Below are 24,898 nucleotides of genomic sequence, written 5' to 3'. Positions count from 1 at the left end.
GGCAAAAAAAAAAGAAGGTTAGAAAAGGCTAAATTTAGAAAAAAAAAGAAGCTAAAAAAAGGCCAGCAATTTTTTGGTTAATTCAATAAATTTTTCTATAAAAAAACTTATAAACATAACTTAAGCATAACTTCCTGTTTCAAAACATATCAGGCACATTTTTTTTGACTAGCACATGGAATTATTTTAAATGATTGCATATGTGTATATACATAAAAAAAATATTACAAACCAATTATTTATATAAAATATTCCCCGTCTGAATAATCAGAAGAGCTTATGTCTCGGTATTAAGTTTGGCTACTTACCATAGATATGAGATCATAGGTAATTTCAAAGTCATTACAACATTTAGATAAGCGTTTTAACGAGCATTTCCATGCCACTAAAAAGTCTTTCAGATTCGTGGTGGGAGAGAGCCTTGTCGCCAAGTGCTGGCGTTCACGCCTGTGGACGAGCGTCTCGGCGCTATTCGAATAAAAGCAAAATTTTTTAATATATCATTCATCTGCGCCCATGCGCCGACAGAGGAGAAAGACGATGAGGTGAAAGACACTTTTTATGAACAATTAGTACGCACATACGAGCGCTGCCCCCGTCATGATATAAAAGTCATGCTTGGCGACTTTAACGCCAGGGTGGGCAAAGAAGGTGTTTTTGGCCCTACAGTCGGAAAGTTCAGCCTACACAATGAAACTTCTCCTAACGGACTGAGGCTGATTGACTTTGCCGGTGCTCGAAACATGGTCATATCCAGCACGAGGTTCATGCATAAAAAGATACATCAAGCTACATGGCTGTCTTTTGATCGCAATACTCGCAATCAGATCGATCACGTTGTGATAGACGGACGGCATGCCTCCAGTGTTTTAGATGTGCGCACGATCCGAGGACCTAACATCGACTCGGACCATTATCTCGTTGTAGCCAAAATACGCATCGCCTCAACGCGGCTAAAACCAAGGAACAAAAAACACAAGGAAAGCTAGACGTCGAAAAGCTTCAATCACAACAGACTGCCAATCATTTCGCAACTCGACTCTCACACCTGCTCTCTGAGAGCACAACTCATCCTGAAGGAATACAGGAGCAATGGGAGCATATCTCCAAAGCACTTCGTACTGCCGCCGAGGAAAAAATTGGTTACCGGCAGACACGAAAAAACAACTGGTATGATGAAGAATGCCGCGTTGCAACCGAAAGAAAAGACGCTGCCTACAGGGCTACGTTAAAAGCGAGCGCGACAAGAGGAGTGTGTGAAAGCTATCGTGAGTCGAAAAGGGAAGCGAGACGCCTTTTCAGGAAGAAAAAAGCAGAAGCAGAAAAGCGTGAGTGCGAGGAGCTTGAGCTGCTAGCCACCAGGAATAACGCCCGAAAATTCTACCAAAAAATACGGCGACAGACGGAAGGTTTTAAGACCGGGGCAAACTCCTGTAGGAATGAAAACGGCGACCTTGTAACTGGTATCCAGATAGTGCTTAGATTATGGAGGGAATACTTCTCTGCTCTCCTAAATGGAGGCAGCAATTCACCGCGCAGAGATGAAGAACCCGATCCCGCAATCGATGATGATGGAATATATGTCCCCCCGCCCGATTATGACGAAGTTAGAATAGCAATAACCAGATTGAAAAACAACAAGGCCGTGGGCGCTGATGGATTGCCTGCGGAGCTATTCAAGTTCGGCGGCGAGGAGTTGGTAAGGCGCATGCAGCAACTTCTTAGCAAAATATGGCTGGACGAAAGCATGCCCGACGGTTGGAATCTAAGTGTTCTTTTCCCAGTCCACAAGAAGGGGGATACTGCAAAATGCACCAACAACCGGTCCCGCAATCGATGATGATGGAATATATGTCCCCCCGCCCGATTATGACGAAGTTAGAATAGCAATAACCAGATTGAAAAACAACAAGGCCGTGGGCGCTGATGGATTGCTTGCGGAGCTATTCAAGTTCGGCGGCGAGGAGTTGGTAAGGCGCATGCAGCAGCTTCTTAGCAAAATATGGCTGGACGAAAGCATGCCCGACGGTTGGAATCTAAGTGTTCTTTGCCCAGTCCACAAGAAGGGGGATACTGCAAAATGCACCAACTATCGTGGAATCAGCCTTCTTATTATCGCATATAAGGTCCTTTCAAGTGTATTGTGCGAAAGATTGAAGCCCACCGTGAACCGGCTGATTGGACCATATCAGTGCGGCTTCAGACCTGGTAAATCTACCATCGACAAGATTTTCACAATGCGCCAAATCTTGGAAAAAACCCGTGAAAAGAGAATCGACACACATCACCTCTTCGTCGACTTTAAAGCCGCCTTCGACAGCACGAAAAGGAGAAACCTATATGCCGCTATGTCTGAATTTGGTTTCCCCGCAAAACTTATACGACTGTGCAAAACGACGTTGAGCAACACCATGAGCTCAGTCAGAATTGGGAAGGACCTCTCCGAGCCGTTCGAAACTAAACGAGGTTTCAGACAGGGTGACCCCCTATCGTGCGATTTCTTTAATTTGATGCTGGAGAAAATTATACTAGCTGCAGAACTTAACCGCACTGGAACAATATACTATACAAGCGTGCAATTACTGGCATATGCTGATGACATTGATATCATCGGCCGAAACACCCGCGCTGTTAGTTCTGCTTACTCCAAACTGGAAAAAGAAGCTGTAAAGATGGGTTTGATGGTGAATGAGGACAAAACGAAGTACCTGCTGTCATCGAGCAAAGAGTCAGCGCATATGCGCCTTGGCAACCACGCTACTGTAGGCAGCCATAATTTCGAAATAGTAAAAGACTTCGTTTATTTGGTAACCACCATCAACACTAACAACAACATCAGCACTGAGTTCCAGCGAAGAATCAATCTTGCCAATAAATACGACTTTGGACTAGGTAGGCAATTGAAAAGTAAAGTCCTCTCTCGGCGAACGAAAATCATACTCTACAAGTCACTTATCGTACCCGTCCTGCTATATGGGGCAGAAGCATGGACCATGACAACAGCAGATGAAGATTTATGGACCTCTACGCGTTGGCGATGGCGAATACCGAAGAAGATTTAATGATGAGCTGTACGAGGTATACGCAGACATCAACATAGTCCAGCGAATTAAAACGCAGCGGCTGCGCTGGCTAGGCCATGTTATGCGAATGAAAGATGATGCTCCGGCCAAGAAAGTGTTTCTATCGGAACCCGCCTATGGAAGCAGAGGTAGAGCGCGGCCCCCACTCCGTTGCAAGGACCACGTGGAAAACGATTTAAACTCCCTTGGTGTGACCAATTGGCGCCGGTTGGCGGAGCGAAGGAGCGACTGGCGCGCCTTGTTGGACGGCCATAACCGTTTAGACGGTTAAGCGCCAATTAAGTAAGTAAGTAAAAACTCTTTCAACCTCCGCGTTACTGAGTGGTAATACTAAAAAACTAAATATGAATTCGACAAGTTCTAAAAAAGGAGGTTCGTTTAATGCATTTTTATGTTCTCGGACTTCCGACCAAAATTCCATGGTGGAGTGTACGTTTTTCCATTGTATAGTTATAAGTTTTCGCCACTGCAGCTCTATTAATGCTATTTGACTTGAAAAATAACTATACTTCTCTTTTTCAAAGTAAGAAAATACATCTGGCTTTGAAATTTTCAACGAATTTTCAGCAGAAAAAGAATTAATCTTTTGTAGAGAACTCATATTATTAGGTATTAGGTGTTCACAGGAACTATTGAAATTATTTTATTTTAGAAATTTTTAAAAATATATTCGGAGTAAAAAAGGCTAGAAAAAAGTCACGAAGCTAAACACAAAATTTCGAGGCTAAAGGCAAAAAAAAAGGCTAAATCTAGCCTCGAAAAGGCTAACCTGGCAACACTGCTCACAAGCCAACCTAATAAAACCGCACTGCGTTTTTTTAGCGCACGCAAACAACCGGCGTTTTTGCCCGAACCGAAATAAGCATGCGTGCGTGCGAAACTGAGCTGTCATATCTGTATAAAAATTAAACGTCAGCTGGCAGTAAACGTCAAATCTAAATATCACGCAGAACAAAAATTGGAAATCGAGTTTCACGCAGCAAATTCAATTTCGGTTGCTCTCATACAAGTTGAATGAGCATGAGACATTTTTGACAGAAAATGAATTGCGTGCGTTTATATTAGGTTTAGCTGTTAAGTGCTAAACACAATCAGAAAGCAGCTGCCTGTAATGAAGCACAGCACGTTAGCCACACCATGTTTTCATTTGGGACCAAAATCCATCGAAAAAAGGACCTAATCTCAGAAAAAGTACCAAATTTTTTTTATTTGATTGTGATACAAGCCATTCACAAAAGTGTTGTAGTCATTGTTAAATATAAAATTTCAGGATGTTTCCATGGTTTCCTATACAAAATGTTAATAAACTTAGCGAATAATTAATTCAAACTGCACAAACAAAAACACTACTTTTAGGTATTATATTTTCCAATTTTTAGGATGTCTATGCCTTCACTAACTATACGTTTTGAATGTAGTTTTGTTGACAAAGCTCTTAGTTCCAGCTTTATGTCATTAATTGGAAAGAAATAACATGTATAGCGCAGTTAGGTTTTAGTAAGGAAAGGCTCACAAATTTGCGTTTTGGTGTATCCGTACTATGAGCAAACTCAGTAAATCATAAATGATGCTTACTTTTTCCCCTAAACGTTGAAATTTCACACCAAAGCCTAGATTTAGTAAAGGTGGTTTTTGAAAAACTCACATTTACTGAATATATCCCCAGGCCTCAGATTAAACATCAAACGTCTTAAAAGTTTCAACTGTGCAATAACGGAACATGATTACATTTATGTAGATACAAGAAATTAGTTAACATCGTTGTTATTGAAGTTTATGGGATTCTGTACCTACTAGAATAAAACACAAAACACTTCTTTCGATATCAAATCTTTTTACATTTGCATCAAAATCTGAATATAAAAGTAAATTTGTTCAATCGAGATTCGTAATTAATTTATAAAGTTACCGCTTTCAAGAAATATTCCTGCCTTACTTACAGTTAAAATATTTCTTATGCCAAACTACTTAGTTTTCAAGTATTCGGCGTGCCTTGACACCACAATACTCCTGCAATTTTTACATAGGATTTCTTTGTAAAAAATTTTGAAAGTGTTACGAAACATAAAACTAATTAATTTCATTGTTTCACTTAGTTTTCAATTCAAATCTTAACTCGACGGCCATCGTAATGGCTCCATCAGTGGAAAGCCCTGCCAAATTTCTTAGAGGCATACGTGCATTTGAGAAAAATGTTCTTAGCTCAACTAGTGAAAAAAATCTATCACGAAAAGTGTTTGATAACCGATCGAAATGTCTGGATACTAAAACAAGAATTTTTTCTGATAAGTCCGTGTAATGTGTTTGCCCTTAGATCCATCACTTTCCTTATTAATGCCTCGCCTAAAATATTTCCTATGAAATGTCATTGGTCTGCTACATTTAATTGACTGAGCAATTTTTGTGGTAAGATTTCCATATACATAAGTAAATTGAAAATTATATGTGTAATGAAAGTGTGCCAAATGTTGTGGACAGAGTTGTGAATTTTAACCTCAGTGAAAAGGGAAGAAAAGTACCAAAATCGTGGCTACTGCCTAAAAAGGACCAAAATTGAAAAAAAGGAGCCAGCGGACCAAATGGGGTTGGAAAGGACCATTTTGGTCGAAATGGACCAAAAGTGGCAACCGTGAAGCACGATACAAAAATCATTTGACGCACATCGCACATGAAAATTTCCAACTACACCTGCAACTATCTCCTGACAAAGTTAGAATTTTTCTTTCCCGCCCATTGCCACAGTGCGTATTCCTAGAATAACTAGATTTTAAAAGCGAATGCCAATATGAAGTCTGATTTTTTATAAACACATTTAAAAGGAATGTTTGTTTGAAACTTACTTACTTAATTGGCGCTTAACGGTATAAATTTATTTACCTTATATGACAGGTAGTTATGACCATGAAGGAATAAAAGGATTTTTTCCTTGTAGGAACGCATAATAGTTGTAATCATTTATTAATCGGACAGAATCATATACCAAAGTGGGAATTGTGTTCCATGCTTTTAGTATACATACGTTGCCAGCCACTTTTAGCATAGCTCGGAAACCAAAGCTTCCAAATAACTCTAAGCTTTAATTTTTTAAGTTTTATTCGCGCATAGTCATGGTCAAAATAAAATAGCTTTTAAATTTGGTTGCAGCTTTCTTGACAAATATCTCATAGAAAATTATGTCAAAAAGCTGCAACTAAATTTAAAACCTATTTTATTTTGACTATGACTATGCGCCAATGTTATTAGCATGGCTCAATTGTATGGTTGGCTCATCTTATCAGCTGATTTCATTTGTTTCATTGCACTGGTATATAGATGGTGGATGAGGAGAGGAGAGGGAAAACGCAAAATGTAACCAACACATTGACAATTATTTGCTGCCGTGGTGGTAAATTTTTTGTAAAAAAATAGTTTCAAATCACTTTATGTTATTGCATAGACGCATTTACATATATAATTTAGCGCATTATTTTCCCACAACACACAAGAATTGCAAAGTATGTTTTCTCTCCATTCCATTCGCCTAACACCAACACGCAAATTTTGACAATCTGAAGAAAGGTATTTTAACGAATTTAAGGAATATCCGCTTATTTTACACCTTCTGCAAACGTTCGAATGGCTAAATTGTCGAATAAATAACTCCAATATTCAGTAATCCAAAATGGTCTTTATTAGATTAATTTCGGAGTAGTACAATTATAACTCACTTCGCAACTGATAGCGTGTTTAAATCAAACAGTTTACTGATTCCTCAGCTTGTGCTGCTTTTATACTCTCAGTTTTCTCGTTCCTGCATTTCTCCTAAGGTCTAGTCATTTCGCGAAACTGTATTCCAGAACAATTGTATTTCTTGCTTGGTTATTAGCTATATACATGTATATTTGTAGTTTATGTCTATCTTATAGCCATATGCGGATGTATGCGTGAGTACTACTTCGGATGATGACTACATCTGTGTGTGAGTTATCTCTTCGTTGCCTTGTATGTATGTGAGTAAATGATGATTAATATTGTGACGAATATGAGTGACACCAGGTGATACTCACATCCCTAGTCTGATGCTAAGTAAATGAAGTCACAACAACAAAAGCAGACAGTCACTTGTATCTACATAAACGAATAAAACATTATGTCTACATATGTACGTACACGCAGCAGAGAAGAGTTGCTCCCAAAAGTATGCAATTGTAATTGTTGAAGTGTCGCTCACAAATACACGCATATGAGAAGCTATATACGTGCATCTGTAGTTATAATTATATGGCGGCAACTAAGTAAATTCTGGAAGCGCCTAGAAGATGCCACGAGGAAATCAAAGAGTATAAAAGCACCAGCGGTAGAGGCGCTATAATCAGCTTCGATTAAGACGATATCTAGCGAGCAATAGCAGTATTATTTTGAAAGTCAGCTATCAGTATGGTTATTAAGCCAGCTAATTGCAAAGTATAAGTGTTATTGTGAAGTACTTTAATAAAGGCCATTTTTCCATTATTCAATATTGGAGTTATTTATTCAACAGTTTAGTGATACGAACTTAGCAAAAAGGAAAATAAGAGGATTTGCAAGCAAATTCGTTACAACTGGTGTCAGAAGAGGAATTGTTGAATAAATTCCAGAGGACAACAAGGACATGGCAAAGTTAAGTGAATTGAAGATCCCGCAACTGAAGAAGGAGTTGGAGAACCGTGGATTGAATACAACCGGCATTAAACTCGAACTTCAGGCACGACTACGAGTGGCAATGGAATTAGAAGGAATTGATGTGGAAGAGTATGTCTTTCATCTTGGTGGCGAGGAGACAACAAAAATTTAAGAGAAAAATGAAACATCGCAGACAATTACCAGCACAGACTTGAACATGATATTGGCTGCAATAACTCCTCAAACATCGACAGTAACATCCAATATGGAAGCGCAAGAGGCACGTATAACAGAAATGTCATCACAAATATCCACAAATATGGCATCCCAACTGGAATCGCAAGAGACACGCATAACATCCAAGATGGAAACTCAACTGGAAGAGCAGAAGACATATATGGCATCCCAGCTGGAATCACATGAGACACGTATTTCAGAAATGTCGACACAGATTACATCAAAGATGGAAGCACAACTGAAAGAGCAAGAGGCGCGTATATCATCAAAACTCGAAGCGCGTATGGACGAGAAAATAACGCAGTTTGAAGAAAAATTCGAGGCAGAGATGCGTTGAGATGTCGTATACAGGAATTGCAACTTAATCGGCCGGCTGCTTCAGCGAGTAATACGAAGGTAAAAACTCCACGGTTCTGTTCCTTTCCAGGTCTTCAAGCTACAGTTTGAAAAGACCGCAGCAGTGAACAACTGGAATATGGAAGATAAAGTTGCTGCATTGTTCGTGGCATTGAAGGGGCCAGCAGCGGAAATTGAAGCATTGATGGCTGCTGTAGAACGACGTTATGGAAGCGAGCATAGGAAACAGATATTCCAAATTGAGTTGCAAAACCGCTACCAAAAAGCAAATGAGACATTGCAGGAGTTTGCTTCAGATATTGAAAGATTGGCTCATCTTGCAAATGCGGACGCACCCGTGGAATACACTGAAAGGGTAAGCATCCAGAGTTTCATAAATGGCATACGAGATGTGGAAGCGAAGCGTGCTACATATGCGAATCCAAAACTAACATTTACTGAAACGGTATCGCATGCACTGACTCAGGAAACAGCCTCACTTTTGAGTAAGCCAGCGTACAAAGCTCATCGCGTGGATGTGGAAAGGCCAGACTGGGTAGACGCAATTTCGGAAGCATTGAAGGGTACGCAGCAGAAGAATAATGATGCAGTCAAATGCTTTAAGTGTGGGAAGCCAGGGCATATTGCGCGTTATTGCAACACCAACCCTAACAGTTCCAACAATGTGGGTGGTCGTAAACGCAGAGCAGAAGGTGATGAGCAAATCTCCAAGACCACTCAATCGTTAAACTAAATCGAGTCAGCCGCAAGGGGCGACAGCTGGCTCCCGATATTGAATGCCCCATAATCTCTAGCTCGCAGATTGGAAGAAGATCGAGCAATCTTACTGTTGGAGGATATGTGGACGGAAAGGAACGTTTACTGACTGTAGATACGGGTGCATCTCATTCCATCATTCGAGCGGATTTAGGCAACAAAAAGATAAGACCATTGCTTGGAGCAAGATTGCGTACAGCCACGGGAGAGGACACCCAGGGTAATTGGAGAAGTAGAATGTGAAGTAGCAATTGGGAACGTCACGGTACTACACAATTTTATAGTGGCAGATATTGTTGATGAAATCATAATTGGAGTGGACTTCCTAATCAACCAAGGCATCAAGATCGACATGCAAAGCAAGACGATGCGATATAAGAACATGGATGTACCACTTAATTTCGGCTACGAGAGAGGCTACAGCAGTAAACTAGTACTGGTGGAAGAGAGTCAGCAAATACCACCAAAATCCGAAGCAGTCATCTGGGCAAAGGTTGATGGAGATTGTGGGACAAACAAATTGTGGGTTGTCGAAGCAGCAAACAAATCAGCACCGAACATAATTGTAGGAAAAACCCTGGCTATGACAAAACAAGATGGACTTATTCCGGTAAGAGTACTCAATTAGTTCAAGTCACCACTCAAACTGACCAAAGGAGCTATTTTGGGAAGATGCCAAGAGGCTGAAGTAATTATTAACTGTGAACAGCTCCAGGAACACGTTTCATCTAGTAACACTGATCTTTCAAATGGCATCACGGAATGGACGGAGGGGCTAGAGGAAGATTATCAGAGTAAGGCAAAGCAACTGCTCCTAAAGTACGCAAACATATTTGACCAGGATGGTTCCAAACCAGGCCGCACCAATGTTGTGAAACATCAAATTGACACTGGAGACGCGAGGCCGATACGTCAAGCTGCACGTAGTGTTCCACTGGCGAAGCGGGAAGTGGTGAGTCAAATTATACAAGAAATGAGCGACAGCGGCGTCATCGAACCATCAGGTAGTCCCTGGAGCTCACCGGTAGTACTTTTAAAGAAGAAGGATGGAAAAATTAGGTTTTGCGTGGACTACCGGAAGTTGAATGACGTTACGAAAAAGGATAGCTACCCATTGCCAAGAATTGAGGACACTCTGGACTCGCTCTCTGGTACGAAATGGTTTTCCACACTGGACTTGAAAAGCGGCTACTGGCAAGTAGAGGTGAAGGAGGAAGACAAAGAGAAAAAAGCCTTCAGCGTCGGAGATGGTATTTGGCAATTTACAGTAATTCCCTTTGGAATATGTAATGCAACAGCTACTTTCGAGAGACTCATGGATCAGGTATTGAAAGGACTACATTGTAAAACATGCTTGGTGTACCTGGACGACATCATCGTATTGGGCAAGAACTTTGATGAACATCTTAAAAACTTAGATGAAGTTTTCCAGAGAATAGCTGGCGCTGGTCTGAAGTTAAGTCCCAAAAAGTGTGCGCTGTTTAAAAAGGAAGTAAATTATTTGGGTCACAAGGTAACGACAGAAGGTATCCGTACAGCGAATGAAAAGATAGAGGCAGTAAAGGATTGACCAAGACCACAGAATCTGCATGAATTGAGAAGTTTCCTTGGGCTGTGCACATATTACCGCCCATTTGTATCAAATTTTGCCAGCGTAGCCCATAGTCTCCACGAGCTAACAAGAAAAAATAAAGCTTTTGAATGGAAGAAGGAGCAAGAAGTAGCTTTCCAAACATTGAAAGAGCGTTTGTGCACTGCCCCAATGTTGGCATATCCAATTCCAGGAGCAATGTTTATTCTAGATACAGATGCGAGCGGATATGCTATAGGAGGCGTTTTATCACAACTGGTCGATGGACAGGAGAAGGTAGTTGCATATTACAGCCGTTCGATTGGAAAACCAGAGAGGAACTACTGCGTTACGCGGAGAGAGCTGTTGGCATTGGTAGAGGGCATTAAACATTTTCACAAATACCTCTACGGCCAGCGATTCCGTGTCAGGACAGATCACGCAGCTTTAAAATGGCTTCTGCAGTTCCGTAATCCGGAAGGACAATTGGCACGGTGGATCGAGCGACTACAAAGCTATGACTTTTCCATTGAGCATCGAAAAGGTAGTACCCATGGAAATGCCGATGCAATGTCACGAAGACCATGTAGTTTGGAATGCAAGCACTGTTCAAAAGCCGAGGCTAAAGAAGACAGTATAGATGTCCGGCTAATGACTATAACATGTGCAGATGAATGGGACAAGGAACAGCTAAGAAAGTGTCAGCTAGAAGATACAGATCTGTCACGTGTTATGCAAGGGCTCCAACGAAACGAAAGACCAAACAGAGAGAAGATGTCAGCAGAGAGTCCCATTGCGAAGTCATACTGGGCACAGTGAAACAGTTTAGAATTGATATCCGGTTGCCTTCATCGAGTATGAGTGATGATGGTAAATGCAAGAAGAAACTGATAGTTGTTCCCAGAAAGAGGATTCCTGACGTGCTCAGCGAGCTGCATAATGGTCCAAGCGGAGGTCATCTTGGAATCACGAAGACGCTCGAGAAGATTAAACAGAGATTCTATTTGGTTGGTTGCCGTCAGTCGGTCACTGAGTGGATTGCGAACTGCGAGGTTTGCAGCAGAGCAAAAGGGCCCATAACCCGAAGTCATGGCCAGATGAAGCAATATAACTCAGATGCGCCATTTGAAAGGATCGCTATGGATGTCGCCGGTCCATTTCCTACTAGCAACGGCGGAAGCAAATATGTACTGGTAGTTATGGATTATTTCAGCAAATGGCCAGAGGTATACCCAATCCCAAATCAAGAAGCGGAAACGGTAGAAGAAGTGTTTATAAACAATTGCGTTGCAAGGTATGGTGTACCAATGGAGTTACATTCTGATCAAGGCAGGAATTTCGAATCAGCTGTATTCCAGGAAATATGTAAATCATTGGGCATTCGAAAAACACGGACAACTGCATTGCATCCTCAATCCAATGGTATGGTAGAACGATTCAATAGAACATTGGAGGAGCACTTAAGGAAAGTAGTAGACAAGTACCATAAAGAGTGGGATACCCGCATACCATTATTCTTGATGGCTTACCGATCAGCCGTGCATGAGACAACGGGCCAAACCCCTGCAAAAGTAATTTTTGGCAATGACCTTAGACTGCCAGCTGAACTGAAGTTTGGGATAGATGCCAATGCGGAGAGAAATATTAAGAAATCCACTAGTGATTTGGAATAAGAGCTGAGAGAGATACACGATCTTGTAAGGCAACGATCAAAAATTATGAGTGACAAGATGAAAGCGAGGTACGATAAAGCATTTAATTCGGAAGGGTTTCAGGAAGGAGATTTGGTGCTGTTATACAACCCACAACGAAAAAAAGGTTTGTCCCCGAAATTGCAGTGTAATTGGGAAGGCCCATACAAAGTTGTAAAACGGATCAACGATGTAGTGTACCGCATACAAACCATTGGCAAACTACGAACCAAAATGAAAGTGGTTCATTTGGAAAGGCTGGCAGCGTTTAGATCGAGAGATTTGTCTGATCGGGACGATCAGACTTAAGTGGAGGGCAGTGTGACGAATATGAGTGACACCGGGTGATACTCACATCCCTAGTCTGAAGTCTAAGTAAATGAAGTCACAACAACAATAAAGCAGACAGTCACTTGTATCTACATAAACGAATAAAACATTATGTCTACACATATGTACGTACACGCAACAGAGAAGAGATGCTCCCAAAAGTATGCAATTGTAATTGTTGAAGTGTCGCACACAAATACACGCATATGAGAAGCTATATACGTGCATCTGTAGTTATAATTATATGGCGGCAACTAAGTAAATTCTGGAAGCGCCTAGAAGATGCCACGAGGAAATCAAAGAGTATAAAAGCACCAGCGGTAGAGGCGCTATAATAAGTTTCGATTAAGACGATATCTAGCGAGCAATTGCAGTATTATTTTGAAAATCAGCTATCAGTTTGGTTATTAAGCCAGCTAATTCCAAAGTATAAGTGTTATTGTGAAGTACTTTAATAAAGGTCATTTTTCCATTATTCAATATGGAGTTATTTATTCAACAGTTTAGTGATACGAACTTAGCAAAAAGGCAAATAAGAGGATTTGCAAGCAAATTCGTTACAATATGTTTATGTAACTTGCTTTAATATTTTTGTTGTTGTGCATTTATTTAGTGATGTGCAATAGCGCCACAGTATGCTGTTGCTGTATAGATGAGCCAACCATATTGTAACGAATTTACTTGTAAATCCTCTTATTTGCAATCCTCTGCTAAGTTCAAATCACTAAACTGTTGAATAAATAACTCCAATTTGTAATAATGCAAAATGGCCTTTATTAAAGAACTTCACAATAACACTCAAACTGTGCAACGAATAGCTTGCTTAATAACCAAACTGATTGATAGCTCAAATGAAACTCTACTATTCAAAATAATACTGCTCTTGCTCGCTAGATAGCGTCTTAGCCGAAACTGCTTGACAACTCAAATCAAACTGAATTCCGGTGCCTCTACACTTGTTGCCTTTTATACTCTTTGATTTCAACGTTCGCATCTTCTAGGCGCTTCCAGAATCTACTAGTCCATCAGCTCTCAAACTTCTCAGCTGTAACTACAATTGCACAATTTTATAGCTTTTCTCATTGCATACTTTCAGGAGTATCTCAGATATATGCATGTGTTTGTGCATTGACTCTCCGCTGCTCGTATACGTACATGGTACATATGTGTAGACGCAATTATTGTTTCGTTTATGTAGATACATAATGATTGAATTATTGATGTGAATTCGCGTCACTGCTTAGCATCGGCTTAGAGATAGCAGCACCCCCTTAGTTTTGCTAATATTTGTAACACTGCCCTCCACCTATGTAAGTCTGATCGTCCCGATCAGACAAATCTCTCGATCTAACCGCTGCTAGCATCGCCAAATGTACCACTCTTCTATTTCGTGATTTTCCAATTGCCTGTATGCGGTAGATGACATCACTGATCGTCTTCACAACTCTGTACGGGCTATCCCAACTGCACCGATATTTGGATGGAACACCTTTCCGCCGGTAAGGGTTGTATAGAAGTACTAAATCTCCCTCCCGGAAACCTTCCAAATTATTTTACTTGTCGACCTGTGTTTCGTCTTACTACTCATTATCCTGGATCGTTCCCTCGCACTTTGTTGCTTGGCCAATGAAGAACTACTTCGCAGAGCTTGATCTTGACGGATTGACTTTGCATCATCAGTATCGTCTTGACGTTTCACAACAGTAGTACACGCTGGCTTGAAACCACCCTTGCATTCTTTCTGGAAAATTCTTTCAGTCGTTTTAGTGCGTCCATTAGGGTTTGTCAATGCCAGTGTTTTTCTCGCAGGTACTTTTGATTTCGCTTTATTTGGCCCATTCGATCCATCAACCTTTGCTCGATCTACTTTCCTTGACTTTCGTGGTCTCTGTCGAATCTCCTGCACCAGCACTCGCTTACTGCTGAACCCTTTTTCCAAACTGAAGTTAAGTGGCACATCTTGGTTCTCATAATGCATCACCCTTCTCTGCATATCGATCTTGATGTCATGGTCAACCAAGAAATCCACTCCCAATATAACTTCATCAACAATCTCCGCCACAACGAATTTGTGTAAAACCATGACCTTCCCAATTAAGACTTCACATATCACTTCTCCCTGAACTTGCTTATACTCGCCAGTGACCGTACGCAACTTTGCTCCAGGTAACGGGTTTATTCTCCTGTTGACCAAGTCAGATCGGATCAAGGAATGAGATGCGACCGTATCTACAGGCAGTACACGTTCTTTACTATCCACATTTCCTCTGACGGTAAGACTGCTCGATTTTCTACCAATTTGCAACACAGATATCACAGGGCATTCAATAGCTGGATCTAGCTCTCGATCTCTACCTCTTACTCGCTCTTGCTCATCTCCTCCAGCTTTGCGTTTACGGCCACCCACATTGTTGGAACTATTAGGACCAAGATCGCAATGACGTGCAATGTGACCGGACTTCCCGCATTTGATAACTTTTTCACTCCGCTTTTGCGATCCTTTCAGCGCCTCCAATATTGCGTCTACCCACTCTGGCCTTTCTACTTCCACACGGCGTGCTTTGAAAACTGGCTTACACACAAGCGACGCTGTTTCCTGAATCAGAGCTTGTGACACCGTTTCTGCGAATGTTGGCTTTGGGTTTGCGTATCTAGCTCGCTTTGTTCCGACGTCCCGTATGCCATTTATAAAGCTCTGAATTTTTACCCTTTCTGTGTATTCCACGGGGGCGTCGGCATTCGCTAAATGTGCTAGCCTTTCAATATCCAACGCAAACTCTTGCAATGTTTCACCAGGCCTCTGGAAGCGGTTCAGCAACTCCATTTGGTATATCTGTCTCCTATGCTCAGTTCCGTAACGTCTGTCGACCGCGGCCATCAATGCTTCATAGTTGTTCCGCTCTCCTTCGGGAATCGTCTGTAGGATTTCGGCTGGTGGCCCTTTCAATGCCACGAACAGAGCTGCAACTTTATCTTCAGCATTCCAGTTGTTCGCTGCCGACGTCTTCTCAAATTAGAGCTTAAATACCTGGAATGGAACAGAACCATCAAACGTTGGGGATTTTACCTTCAGAGTAGACGTTGAAGTGATTGGACGGTTCGATTGTAACTCCTGAATCCGATCTTTCAAAGCATCCATCTCGACCTCCACTTTATTTTGTCGTTCACTAACAGCCTCCAGCTGCGATGAGAATTTTGTTTCCTGTGCCTCCAGCTTTGTTGAGATACGCTCTTCTTGTGCTTCGAGCTGTAATGTTATGCGTGCCTCTTGTTCTTTTAATTGTTCTGCAATTTGTGACGCCATGTATGTTTTCTGTTCTTCCAATTGTGTTTCCATCTTGGATGTTATACGGTTCTCCTGCGATTCTAGTTGTGATGCCATATATGTCTTCTGCTCTTCCAGTTGTGATAACATTTGTGACGACATTGATGCTACTGTCGATGTTTGTGCAGATATTGCAGCCAATATCATGTTTAAGTCGGTGCTGGTAACCGTCTGCGTTGTTTCATTTTTCTCTTCAATTTTTGTTGTCTGCTCGCCATCAAGATGAAAGACATACTCTTCCACATCAATTCCTTCTGCTTCCATTGCCTCTCGTAGCCGTGCCTGAAGTTCAAGTTTAACGCCGCTTGTATTCAATCCACGGCTCTCCAACTCCTTCTTTAGTTACTGGATCTTCAATTCACTGAACTTTGCCATGTCCTTGTTGTCCTCTGGAATTTATTCAACAATTCCTCTTCTGACACCAATTGTAACGAATTTACTTGCAAATCCTCTTATTTGCAATCCTCTGCTAAGTTCGAATCACTAAACTGTTGAATAAATAACTCCAATTTGTAATAATGCAAAATGGTCTTTATTAAAGTACTTCACAATAACACTCAAACTGTCCAACGAATAGCTTGCTTAATAATCAAACTGATTGATAGCTCAAATTAGTCGAAACTGCTTGACAACTCAAATCAAACTGAATTCCAGCGCCGCTACACTTGTTGCCTTTTATACTCTTTGATTTCAACGTTCGTATCTTCTAGGCGCTTCCAGAATCTACTAGTCCATCAGCTCTCAACCTTCTCAGCTGTAACTACAATTGCACAATTTTAAAGCTTTTCTCATTGCAGTATCTCAGATATATGCATGTGTTTGTGCATTGACTCTCCGCTGCTCGTATACGTACATGGTACATATGTGTAGCCGCAATTATTGTTTCGTTTATGTAGATACATATTGATGTGAATTCGCGTCACTGCTTAGCATCGGCTTAGAGATAGCAGCACCCCTTAGTTTTGCTAATATTCGTAACAATATCATTAGTAAAATTTGAAAATGTGTTTTCATTATGAGTCATAATTTATTATTATTGTGTGTTGGCTTGGAATACTTTAATATACAAGAGAAGAACCCTAACATTTTATTTATGCTTAAAACAAATTAAAGAAAGGCTTTTTATAAATCGGGTCGCCTTGTCCGTCCTGACGCGTCGTTGTTTCAATGTTTCAAGTCACACCGAAGATTCTGTGTTCGAGTCCCGGGCAAAGCAACGTCAAAAATATAGAAACAAGTTTTTCGCCTCGAAACATTTTTTTTTTAACGGGGGCGACCCAGCAGTGATTTGAAAATAACTCCGAATGCATTTCTGCTACGAAAAGCTTCTTAGTAAAAACTCATCTGCCTTGCAGATGCCATTCGGAGTCAGCGTAAAACATGAAGGTCCCGTCCCGCCAATTTGTAGAGAAAATTAAAAGGAGCACGACGCAAATTAGAATAGAAGCTCGGTCTTAATATTTTTTTGAGGTATGTCACACCTTCCTTTTATTGTTTACAAGCCGGTAGATTTTTTTTAACCGTTAAATTTGTCGGAACAACTGTTTTTTCTAAAATACATATACCGAAAAACAACTGCGCAAATTATACCGAAATGTGTTCCAAATAAATGTTTGAAAAATTATTGCAATTTTTGTGCGTTGTTAGGAATCGGCAATCTTGCCGGTAAAAATGGGTAATATAAAAATTATCAGTTGCTTATTTTACCAGTGCATATATACTGCAAGTGAAGGCACTAGCCATATGGCTCCAAGGCAGTGTACTTATTTTCTTGCCAATACATAAAATGAAAAATTGATTTTGCTTCAGACTCGGGCTCCAGGAAGTTCCTCATGGAACTAGGGGGTGGTGGACTCGGTGGCCTAGAAGGTTGAATATTGATCGTTCCCGAGTAGAGATATACGCCGCCGCCGAATGTCAAAAATATCGGCGCGGCGGCGGCTACTATATTTTCTACCCTTTTAAGACTGTCTCGGTCATTTATTTTTCATCTCGAAAATTGGTCCGATATGGCGAAAGGGGTGTCAAGGGATACACATCGCTGCCAGTTATAAAAATCCAATTGCGAAATTTAACACTTTCGAACCGTTCAAAAGTTATTTGAGAAAACAGGCGCTTTCAAAGCCAGCTTAACACGGACTTTGCATCACCGAATTCATCAAGTTATTAAAACAAAACATTAAAAAAAAAAAAAATTATATAATAAATTTAAATGCTCACATCGCATAATTTTTTCAAAAAATTAATAAAATACAATGAATTTAAATAAAGTGTCCCAAGTCGAACATATTTTCAAATTGTCCTCAAGTTGTTAAAAAAGCAAGTTACCCGAAAAAGGTGCCGAATTTTATATCCCGATTGGCTTAAAGATAAAGCGAAATCAGAGTTGCAAAATCATTTAGTAGGCTCCAGTGGTTTAAATTCTCTTTTGAAATGATTCTAAACTCACGCTTAAGTTGCATATATCTTCAAACGTATGAGAAGGGTTTGAAAAATCACTTTATTTGCTTAGCTATAAAATAACGTCTGAAATCTTATTTTGATTTTCACACTTCATCATTCAACACCCAAGTCTCACGGTTTGATATTTCTTTAAGTTGGATATAGCCTATCAACCATGTTTAAATATGACCAGCACGTGACGACTCCTGTTACAAATGTGAATACGTAGGCACAATTTTTAACCAGGTTAGGCTTTGTCCTTCGCAAGAACACTCAAAGTGGTGAAGCAAAAGCTTTCTCAAAACAGTCGAACAAATGACCGAGTGTTCTACTATCATAACGTAGAGGATAGTCGAACTAGTTTGAAAACTGAAGGCGGTCATCCATAATGAGCTCTTATATCATAAGGCCAGAAACGAAGAGTATTGAGGTCAATATATCGAACACAAACGTCTGCAAATTTTGGTCTACATTTTAAGACTTTTATCCACTGCCCTTGTAAAGTTTAAATTATGTAGATGCGCTAAGGATTATACGATTTTCAACCATGTGTTACCCAATGATATCCACTTAGACTGCTTATGATTTCGAGGGCGGCACCCTTGGCCGAATAGTAACTTCCTAACGTTTCAATGTCTTTTTCTGGTGTAGCTCGGAAGCATAGCGCGACAAAAACATCAGTCAGAAAGTCTTCGGGGCTACACCTAGAGCTTTCTAGGAAAGTAACGTCGATGAAGGTATGAGTTCGAAGTCGCAGTCCTATGGATTATGTGCTGGAATATGATATAAGAGCCAGGATGCGTGGTAGCGACTGGTGGTCGGGATTGCTACTGTTCGCACGTTGGGAATTGTAGCTCTTAAAAACAGCCGAAAAAACTGAAGGCACCCTTTGGCGCGATCAACAATAAGCCAGCATGCTAATCGTTAAAACTGTACAATGAGAGTCATGACTATTAGTAGATAATTTATAGCAACCGTAAGTCGCCTTTGTGCGTGACCAGCATGTAGCCCCAAATGATTTAAAGAAATCATGCCGACGACGGATATTAGAGTTAGCCCAGAACATCTCCTTCGGTGAAACTACGCTAAAAAAGTGGGACCATTTAAAGTATTTCTCCCTCTCTCCACAAGAAGCTACTCCCGAAATTTTTTGAACGATCCACGAGATTTTGAGGCAAAACCCGCGGCTCTTTCCGAAATGGCCGAAACGTCGATTTCCTTAAATACATATAAACAAAACCTTTCCCAATATTATTTTTTTAAATTTTCGTTTTACAAGCCTCCCAGATCTTCATCCGCAAGTTAATGATATTGTGACGAATATTAGTGACACTAAGTGATACTCCCATCACTAATCTGATACTAAGTAAATAAAGCCACAACAACAGTGAAGCAAGCTGCTGCACTTGTATGTACGTAAACGAATAAATCATTATGTCTACACATATATACGTACACGCAGCAGAGAAGAGATGCACAAACACATGCAGATATCTTATCTGAGATGCTCCCAAAAGTATGCAATTGTAATTGTAGAAGTGTCGCTCACAAATACACGCATATGAGAAGCTATATACGTGCATCTGTAGTTATAATTATATGGCGGTAACTAAGTAAATTCTGGAAGCGCCTAGAAGATGCCACGAGGAAATCACAGAGTACAAAAGCACCAGCAGTAGAGGCGCTAGAAGCAGTTTTCAGTTAAGCACGCTATCTGTCGGGCATTAGATCAGTTCATTTAAGCTATCAGTCACTTTGGTTATTAAGCAAGCTAGTTGCAAAGTATAAGTGTTATTGTGAAGTACTTTAATAAAGGCCATTTTTCCATTATTCAATATTGGAGTTATTTATTCAACAGTTTAGTGATTCGAACTAGCAGAAGATTGCAAATAAGGGGAATTGCAAGTAAATTCGTTACAATATTGTTCCAGATCGTCAAACATACCATTGACGTCAGCAGTATGTTTCCATATTCATTAGTTGTGGACAATGTGATACTTTGAAGTCCAGCGATTCACCGGCCACGCCACCGCCGCCGGTATATAATAGAGCCTACGCCGCCGCCTCCGCCGATTAAGCGGCCGGCGTAAACCTCTATTCCCAAGATGGTCGGGCTATTACCTCAATGGTATATCCCGAACGTACCGGATCTATATCTGGCAAAGGACCACCAACATCAATTACACTCCCCAAAACCTTCGTTATCGTTAACACAACAACAACAGGAAGTCGGGAAAAGTGGCTTTACTACTGATCCTCACGAAACCATGATAACCAAGAAACGATATTGACCTTTTGTCCTGTTGAAGAACCACCAGTTAACGCTCAGATAGTAGGGCTCTATAGCCTCAACCAACAGCGACTCTGCCAAAGTATCGTTAGTAGCCATCGACTTGCCGAAAGCTTTAAAAATGTCCGACATGAAGCGTTGCTGGAAGATATCGGAGGCTTCACTTTAGATTCAAAGCAGTACCAGAGACAATTTTAAGATAGAGATGTTGCAGGGACGAAAAATAGTGTGAAGCAAGCTTCACAAAATTCTAGTAGGTCACATTCACCACTTACCACAGCAGAATTTGTTAAACTACCACTGTCTGTATTTATTATTTAACAATTATTTGTACACTTTTTATTCAGCTAATGTGTTCAGAATTTCATTTTTACAATCTAAAACTGCAATCAGTGTATTGTGTGTGCTTAAATTATGTTAAAAATTGTGTTAAAGTTTGTGGTGTGGTCGAAGTGACCTACTAGAATTTTGTGAAGCTCCGCTGCTTTCCACTGACGTTCGCGCATGCAACATCTTTATTCTTCAATCAATCTTTTGCAGTACCTACTTCAAAATGGTTTTCTTTTTTCATACCGCAACCCGCAGCGTTGGGGTCTTGAAGCCGCTAATTATCAAAGGGCTTATCAATGTTAAAGTCGACATCTTTCCGAATTCGGCTCATTATTTGAAAATTCCTTGCTGGTAGCTCTTGCTAAGAATATAATGCTGCCTGTAAGTAGTTCAAGTCTTCCAACACTGCCCCCCAATACAATCCCCTAAGCACATAGGGCTTCCTTCTGATATGCCCCGGATGTTTAGTATAAGGGCTTGGTGAAACGACTGGCACAAACCTCTGTATCGCAATGCGACAGAAAAAACGATTTCAAAGCAGTTAAATATATAATGCATTATTTTTTTTTGAAACCGGATCTAAACGTCAACATCTAATTAAATTTACAATAACGTCTTTTGAAAATTTTAACATATAATTGAACAAAAAAATAAAATAGAGAAACCAAAAATTTGTTTTATTCCTTCGTTTCTGTTTTTTTTTCTATCTTTTAAGTCCCCATTTTAAAACAAAAATTTATCTAATCTAAACTGCTTCTAATGAAATCTAAAGTGTGGCTCAAATGCTAAAGTTGTGTCTTATAGTGGGAAATGATATTTATCCAAAAAGACGGATAAACAAAATGGATCGAAGGATTTTTTTACATCTATATACGTTTACGCTTAAACCTTATATGGACTGCTAAGCGACAAACTTTAAATACACCTATGAAATTGCTGCGCATAAAATTAGTACTACTAAATTTCAATACGCATTATACTCAGCTGTAAATGAAATATGTGTCTATGTTACACCCTCTACACTAATTCTATGTATTCTATGCGTGTCCACTATTCATCGCAACTGATTCAGCTATATGTTATACACAGACATACAACAGAGGGTTGTGTCTCCGCTTTTCGGTACACCCTGTGCTGTAGCTAGTTGTTTAACCACTGCCGCTAGATGGGTCTCCTAAGCATTATCTAAGCGAGGATAGACGTTTTTCACGCGCAAACGTAAACGTATACGCGTGTAAAAAAACATGGCTATTATTCTAGAATAAAACTTGTTTTGAGAAATACCCAATATTAGCTTTAATATTACCCTATAATATATTTTTACGCCATGAGAAACTGCAATAATGGTGTATTTAATCAAAAATTACAACCTCATAATGACAATGGAACCACCTTCTTTTAATTTTTACCATGTGCATATATAAATATTTACCAAGTGTTTCTCCGCAGTCTTTTGTTTTAATAGCCAGACGTTAAAATAACTACAAATAATAAAGCGACATTCCATGGCAAACTATTCCAACGATGTCACGAAAATTTTATCATCTTAACCATGATACAAACAATGGAGGTAGTTCCATTTAGTGTGACGTTCGCCACTTGACTTTTGCGGGGCAATGACAATTTCACCAAGAACAAGCTACCAGATTGAAAAATGTTACGAATTTTTCTAATTTTGATGGGTTTAATAATAACGGATACGACTTAATTACTTTCATAGTTATTTTAAATAAAAAGGGGAAAAAATGAGCCGCATACGTTGTAAATATTTTAATACGAAATATCAGCATAGAAAAGGCTTTTAATAAGTTTTCGAGCTCCCAAAATTGCTTTGGTGGAAGAAATATGGTTTGAAGAAGCCTTTTTAAGTGTCCGTACGTTTTCCCAGAACATGTTGACAAAAGATACACGTTTGTCAACTGATTGCCCATGGAGGTCCTTATAGCCGACACCTCAATTTCTAAAGAGTTTAGCATACTTAAATGCAATTTTTGTGAAATTGAATGGTGATAAATTTGCTACAAGACCACATTTTTTATTTATTGTATAATTCAAGTGTATCGCTTGAGGAGGGAATTGTTAAACCATTTTGTAGGGAGAACATTTACCCAGAGCTCTGTAGGTAAGCCACTAGTTATGAGAGTTTTTTTGCACGTTGTACCAGCGGTCACCTTGGGGCAAGCCCCGCCTAAAAACATTCTGTGCCCTTTTAGCATTGACATGGATGTAGCGTCCCACAAACGTAACAAATTAAACACCTACCAGACTTTTGAGGTACACTTTTTCTCAACATGCCTTGAGAAATATCCACTGTAGACACATGATAATAGGGTCATGCTAGAACAACAGGATTTTTCGCATATTTTTTTTCTGTCTAGGGGTCAAGCTGCCATAAAGATATGAGTCATTAACCAATGTATGAGTCGTAATCCCCTATTTTTCAATAAAATTGCATGTTTTACTGTATTCTCAATCGATATATATGCACATAAATCGTGCTAAAGCATAATATTATTGTCTCAGATGACCACTGCGTTTTCATCCTGAAGGAAATTTCCAGCCCGAAAAACCACAATTTCGCCTTAAACAGTAACGGTATGGCAACGCTTCTAGCAAAACAACAAACATTATGAAACTTCAAAAATCCCCAAATACGCCAAAAAATTTTGGGTGGAACTATCTTCTTTTTTATACCATGATCTTAACTACTCGAAAAAGGTTTCTATAACTTAATTTAAAATTTGTTTCCGACAGTTAATTTTGTAATTAGTTACTGATTTATTTTGCTTGGTTCGTATCTTTCATCTTTTCATACAAATTCTCAAAAATACAACTTCCAGATAGTGTTGTTCCGATACGAGTACCTACTCGAGTACTTTGCTCAAGTACCAAGCATTTTTTGTAGTCGATTAACTATTACAAATAATTTCTTAGGTATCGGGATATCGATTTCTCATGCCGAAAACTGGGCCTACTTTTTTTTGGTGGGGTATTCAAAGCCGTGTAGTTCAGGAGGATTAAGAATTCAGAACCTAATATGTTTTGACCGTTCATATATTATAAGCAAATAAACTAATTTTTTTTTTTTTTTTTTTTAACTAATGCCCATAAATTATGCATAAGCTCCTAGAATTTTAGCTCATGAATGCTCGCAAAGCTCTTTTCATTTGCTAGATTTCTATGGTTATGATACGGGTTACGATACGAGTAAATATAAAAAGCTTTCACTCGGTACTTATTTAGGTATCGATAACTTTTCTTGATCGAGTACAACACTAATCATAAAGTATCTTATTCGTTGTATGTGCAGTTCTCACCAAATTGTATATTGGAAGCCAATGAAACAAGTTAAAACTTAAGGCTTTACAATGAAAACGACACTCTTTGGAAAGTTAAATACAAAATTAATCACGCAATTTAAGATAGTTTATACTTTTTGATCTTTCTCTTGATAATTTTTCAAAAACACTATTGCCGGAAACACAAGTTTTAGGTTTAATCTTGTAACGACAAACAATTTTTAAGTAATTAACTTTGGCGGCCGCGTTAGTGTGTTGGTAGCGTGATCCGACCCTTGATTTGGCAAGCACTCCGAGTATAGATATTTCTGCCATGAAAAGTTTCTCAGTGAAAATGTATCTGCATTGCAGATGCCGTTCGGGGTCGGCACAAAACATGTAAGTCCCATCCCGCCGATTTTTAGGGAAAATTAAAAAGGAGCACGACGTAAATTGGAAGAGAAGCTCGGTCTAAATCTGCTCGGAAGTAAATCGCGCCAAGTATTATTTTAATTAATTTAATCACTATCGCATTACGAAATTGGGCCTAGAATTCATATATCCAGAA

The 24,898-nt window shown here is 39.7% G+C and overlaps 1 protein-coding gene across 7 annotated transcripts in view; it reads right to left on the bottom strand.

Annotated features, from left to right (window-relative positions):
* Nucleotides 1–24,898, bottom strand: part of red (LysM peptidoglycan-binding domain-containing protein red) — a 147,716-nt gene that overhangs the window by 35,720 nt on the left and 87,098 nt on the right. The window lies entirely within an intron of this gene.

The sequence above is a fragment of the Eurosta solidaginis genome, chromosome 1 (assembly GCF_040869045.1).
Source record: "Eurosta solidaginis isolate ZX-2024a chromosome 1, ASM4086904v1, whole genome shotgun sequence".
Classification (NCBI taxonomy): domain Eukaryota; kingdom Metazoa; phylum Arthropoda; class Insecta; order Diptera; family Tephritidae; genus Eurosta; species Eurosta solidaginis.
This window is presented reverse-complemented; position numbering and strand designations above follow the sequence as displayed.